The sequence below is a fragment of the Nicotiana attenuata genome, unplaced genomic scaffold (assembly GCF_001879085.1).
Source record: "Nicotiana attenuata strain UT unplaced genomic scaffold, NIATTr2, whole genome shotgun sequence".
In the NCBI taxonomy this organism is placed as follows: domain Eukaryota; kingdom Viridiplantae; phylum Streptophyta; class Magnoliopsida; order Solanales; family Solanaceae; genus Nicotiana; species Nicotiana attenuata.
In genome coordinates, this window is record NW_017672337.1 from 63,138 (window position 1) to 69,791 (window position 6,654).

Genomic DNA, 6,654 nt, shown 5'->3' on the forward strand with positions numbered 1-6,654 from the left:
GTATACTATTATGGTATATTGTATACTATTACAGCATACGGTCACAGTATATTGCATATTATTATAGTATACTATAACAATATATTGTATACGATAATTGTATACTGTTGCAGTATACTATATGCTCCTATAGTATATTGTATACTGTAGCAGTATACTGTTAGGTAACTGTGTTCTTCTTCGATTATTATAACATACCGTTGCAGTATATTGTAAACTACAATAGTATACTATTGCAGTATAGCTATATACTCCTACAAAATATTATCTACAGTAGCGGTATACTATTGGGTAGTTGTGTTCTTCTTCGATTTTCAGCTGAAAATTTCGATCTCAATCACCTAAAATCAGCTCCAAATGCTATCAAATTTTGGTATGAACTTCCAGAAGGTACTATAAGAATTATTTAACAGCACCCACTTTGAATTAAACAAGGAATCTTCAAAATAAAAATTTTAAATTCAAGAGCTTCAAGCCCAACAATGGTGAATATTCAAATACGCATAAAAATTAAGATCCGGGAAGCTTACTTGAAGGTACTATAATCAATATTTTATAGCACACACATCGAATCAAACAATAAATCTTCGAAATAAAATTTTAAATACAGGAGCTTCAAGCTCATCAATGGTGGATCTTCATACACACACAAAAATTAGAGCTGAGAAACTTAATATATAACTGCAACAACACATGGGTTCAGAAATATAAATAAATACAAAAAAAAAAACATACTAATAGAGAAAGAGGATTTTGGAGTGAAACTCATGTACAATAATATTGAAGATAGAAATAAAATTTGAAGAAAAATTCACAAGTCAAATCACTAACTGCTGTGTGAAATATGATTTCTCATGGTTTGGCTATGGGATTTTTAAATGAAAGAAATGGTTGGGTGAAATAGCGTTAACTGAGGCATTAAATGAGGGAATTAAGCTAATGCATAGGCCGGATAAATAGTTTGGGCCGCATGGGTAGGAGAAGTAGGGTTGTGCATAATTTGGTAAATACCGAATTACCGTACCGAAATCGAAAATTATGGCATTTGGTATATTGGTATTTGGTATGGTATTTGGTTTAAATTTTAAAAAAATTGGTATTAGGTATGATATTTGGTATTTTAAAATAAAATACCGAAATACCGATACCATACCGAAATATATATTATATTACACAAACACATATTATCAATTACAACATAAATATAAAATATCTAAAATTTTACTTTCCTTTATTCTCTAAGTTCATCAATTAACTCTAAGCAAGTAACAAGACATTTGTAATGATCAAATATTATTTTATCTACAGTTTTTCTATTTGGGTCAATATTTGCTAGTTTTGGACAAAATTTTTGTCAACAAATATTTTTATTTATTTTTTATTTTTGAGTACTTTAATTAAGAATATTAGAGTGTATGGCTCTATGCACTAGTTAGTATTCTAACCGAATAATGCGAAGTTACCGAACCGAATAAACCGAAATCGAAAGGAGAAAAACCGAACCATACCGAATTTAATTAGGTACGGTATTGATATAGGATTTTAAGAAACCGAAGACCGAATCGAAATGTCTAAATACCGTACCATACCAACCGACGAACACCCCTAAGGAGAAGTAAATAATTTGTGCGTAGGCATTAAAGGATAAATAGTTTGGAATTAACGGGTATAAAGTGAGATTTTTGTTGGGAGAATGACACAGTTACTCACAAAAATAAAACTATTTACCCTTGTCTACTCATTTTTTTTTCTACCCATCAAACTAATTACATTTCCTACCCATAATAGTTTTCATGGGAAATTTTTTCTTTATTCTCCAATTCTTTTTTATTTCTATGCTTTTTTTTTCTTTTCTCCTTTTCTTTTTTTTTTCGTTTTATTCTTATTTTTTTTTTATCTTTTTTCCTTTTCTAATTTCATTTAACTTTTTTTTTTCTATTCTTTTTCTCTTCATAATCTAATTTCATCTACGGTTTTACTATTTTTTATTATTCTTTTTTCTATACTATTACTAAAGAAAAATCAAATTGTGTACCAATTAAATGTAGCTAATACAATAAAAAAAATATTAACTAACATATGATACCAGTATAGTATATAGTTATACCAACAGGGTATACAATTGTACGAAAGAATTTTTTTTCTTGTTTCGAGTTTCAAAATAACCATAAACTCAACAAACCCAATTTATGAGTTTCAAAGCTTCAAGGTCCTCCAATAGCAGATTATTGTTTTGCAAAAGTCAGAAGTCTTTGAATTCAAGTCATAGAATAAATCAAAACGAAAAAATGATTTGCATTTTCAATTTGCCCCTCACGCTGGGTAAAAGCTTAAAGCAAATTGAAAGGGAAAAGGCAAGTGAATTTCCGGGTAATAAGTATACTATTATGGTATATTGTATACTACTACAGCATACTGTTACAGTATATTGCATATTATTACAGTATACTATAATAATATATTGTATACTATAATAGTATACTGTGGCAGTATAACTATATACTCCTATTATATATTGTATACTGTTAGGTAACTGTGTTCTTCTTCGATTATTACAATATACCGTTGCAGTATATTGTAAACTTGTCACGACCTCAAAACCAATCCGGTCGTGATGGCGCCTATCATGAAACTAGGCCAGCCGACACGTTCCCAAAATAATTCGACATTTCATTGAAACTAAAATAACAACCTTTTTAATACTGAAATTTCCATAAAAGATATAAAGTCAAAAATCAAAATGCGGAAATAAAGCCCGACCTGGGGTGTCACTAAGTCATGAGCAAATACTATGACTGTTCTGAAATATAACAAGACTAAGATAGTCTGGAAAATCAACTACTAATAACTATAGGGAGATAGGAGGGAGAAGAGCAAGGCTGCGATCGCCATAACTACCTTGCCAACTCCAAAATATCCGCGGCGAATGAAGATCAACGCTCACTAGCACGTCCAACAACCCCTAGTCTACACACAAGGTGCATGGAGTAATGTGAGTACACCAACTCAGTAAGTAATATAGGTAAATAAAGGCTGAGCAGTAGGAAACACATAAATCCACATCATGAAACTTCAGAAATTACAACATGCTTTCAAATCAGTATATGAGTCAAATCATCTCGTTTAAAATCCAGTTTTCGATAAAAATCATTTGAAGATGCTTTTCAATAGTTTCAACAAAGGCTCAATGAAATTTAGAGTAAAAGTGATAAAATCATAAACAACCCCTCGAGCGAAACATGGGTCGTATACAGCCCCTCGGGCAACATGAATCATAAACCGCCCCTCGGGGGCATAACATCACTCAGAATCAGCCCCTCAGGCGAACCTCACAGTCACTCGTAAACAACCCCTCGGGCACAACATGAATCAAGAGCAGCCCCTTGGGCAAAACATCATAGCACTCACTAAGGGTACCCGGGCTCACTGGGGTGTGCAGACTCCGGAGGGGCTCTTACAGCCCAAGCGCTATAACAAGCCACCTCGTGGCATAATACATCAGGCCCTCGGCCTCTCATAGTCACAAATCAGTAACAACATACTTCGGCGCGCAACCCGATCCCATGATATCCTCACAACACAGGCCCTCGGCCTCACTCAGTCAGAAACCTCTCAAGCCCCTCGGGCTATCAGTAAAACAGGGTGCTCAGCCCAAATATCATTTTATGCATCAAAACAGAGTAATAAAGACTGAGTTATGAAATCAGTAAAACATAGCATGACTGAGTACAAATCTTAAATCAAAACAGTGAGGAAATAATAAGAAAAGGCCCCTAAGGGTCCAAACAGCTTTGGCACGAGGCCCAAATATGGCATTCAACCAAAATTATAGGAATTCTTTTTAAAACACACAAGTATCATATAGTTTTCAGTCAAATACGCAACTTAATAGTTGCTACGGGACGGACAAAGTCACAATCCCCCAACGGTGCACGGCCACACGCTCGTCACCTAGCATGTGCGTCACCTCACAATAATGAAACAATGTGAAATCCGGGGTTTCATACCCTCAGGACAAGATTTACAATCATTACTTACATCAAACCGGTCAAATCCCTACTCCGTGATGCCCTTGCCTCTGGAATCGGCCTCCGAACGTCCCGAGTCTGATCAAAAGCAATACAATGCAATCAATATAGGCCAATGAACCAATTCCATACGAAAAATTATCAAATTATACCAAAATTCCTAAATTCACCCAAACCCGACCCCTGGGCCTACGTCTCGGAATCCGACAAAAATCACAAAACTAGAAACTCCTTTCACTCCCGAGTCTATACATACCAAAATCATCAAAATCCAACATCAAATGGTCCCTCAAATCTTCAAATTAAACTCTCCAATTTCAAGCCCTAATCCCTTCAATTTCGTCCCTAATTTCTACTAATTTCATGCTCAAATAACTGAAAATTACCATAATCACCAGGATTTGGCTCAAGTAACTCACCTCAATGTAATCCCCCTTGATTCCCTCTTCAAAACCCTCCAGAAAGCTCCAATCGGATGAAAAAAGGTGAAAATAACTCAAATTTTCACAAAGGGTCCAATTTATACCTTTTGCCCAGGCATTTCCACACCTGCGGCCCTTTAATCGCACCTGCGCAACCGCTTCTGCGGTCCAAACAACTGCACCTGCGGTTTTCACTTAAAAACCCAAGACCGCATCTGCGCCCCAGGCACCTGCGGGCCCGCAGATGCGTCAAACACACCGCATCTGCAGTTCTCCTCTTGGCCCTCAAATTCTGCATATGCGGCTTCCCCACCGCATCTGCGACCTTGCACCTGCGGTCCCCAATCCGCAGGGGCGGAAACATCCGAAGTAGCAGCTTCAGCTACACAATCTCAATTCCAAATCCTCCGTTATCCATCCAAATTCATCCCGAGGCCCTCGGGACCTCAACCAAAAATACCAACAAGTCACATATCACCATTCAAACTTATTCAAACCTAACATTCAAAACAACATCAAAACACCAAGTCACCCTCGGATTCTAGCCTAAGAACTTCCAAACTTCCGAATTCGCAAACGATGCCGAAACCTATCAAATCACCTCCGAATGACCTGAAATTTGCATAGACGTCAAAAATGACACTACGGACCTACTCCAATTTCTAGAATTTCATTCCGACCCCAATATCAAAATTTCCACTGCCGACCGAGAAACGCCAAATTTTCAATTTCGCCAATTCAAGCCTAAATCTACCACGGACCTCCAAATCACATTTCGGACGCGCTCCCCAGTCCAAAATCACCTAACGGAGCTAATCGAACCATCAGAATTCACATCCGAGATCATTTAAATACAAGAAAATATCCGGTTGACCTTTCCAACTTAAACTTCTAAATAGGAGACTAAGTGTCTCATTCCACACCGAAACCACTCCGGACCCGAACCAACCAACACGATACGATGAAATATAGATGAGGAACACACAAAGAAGCAGAAATAGGGGAAACGGGGCTGTAACTCATAAAACGACCGGACGGGTCGTTACAAAACTATAATGGTATACTAATTGTAGTATAACTATATACTCCTATAGAATATTGTATACCGTAGTGGTATACAATTAGGTAGCTGTGTTCTTCTTCGATTTTCAGCTGAAAATTTCGATCTCAATCACCTTAAATCAGCTCCAAATGCTATCAAATTTCAGTATGAACTTCCATACGGTACTATAAGCAATATTTAACAGCACCCACTTTGAATCAAACAAGAAATCTTCAACATAAAATTTTTATATTCAATAGCTTCAAGCCCAACAATGGTGAATATTCAAATACACATAAAATTTAAGATACGGGAAGCTTACTTGAAGGTACTATAATCAATATTTTATAGCACCCACATCGAATCAAACAATAAATCTTCAAAATAAAATTTTAAATACAGGAACTTCAAGCTCATCAATGGTGGATCTTCATACACACACAAAAATCAGAGCTGAGAAACTTAATATATAACTGCAACAATACAGGGGTTCAGAAATACAAATAAATACAAAAAAAAAACTAATATAGAAAGAGGATTTTGGAGTGAAACTCATGTTCAATAATATTGAAGATAGAAACAAAATTAGAAGAAAAATTCACAAGTCAAATCAGTAACTGCTGTGTGAAATATGATTTCTCATGGTTTGGCTATGAGATTTTTGAAATGAAAGAAATTGTTGGGTGAAATAGCGTTAACTGAGGCATTAAATGAGGGGAATAAGCAAATGCATGGGCCGGGTAAATAGTTTGGGCCGCATGGGTAGGAGAACTGGAGAAGTAAATAATTTGGGCCTGGACATTTTAGGGTAAATAATTTGAAATTAATGGGTATAAAGTGAGATTTTTGTTGGGAGAATGACACAGTTACCCACAAAAACAAAACTATTTACCCTTGTCTACCCATTTGTTTTTCTACCCATCAAACTAATTACATTTCCTACCCATAGTAGTTTTTGGGGAATTTTTTCTTTATTCTCCAATTCTTTTTTATTTCTATGCTTCTTTTCTTTTCTTTTTTTCCTTTTTTTTCTTTTATCCTTTTCTTTTTTTCTCGTTTTCTTCTTATTTTTTTCTTTTTTCCTTTTCTAATTTCATTTAACTTCTTTTTCTCTTCATAATCTAATTTCATTTACTATTTTCACTATTTTTATTATTCTTTT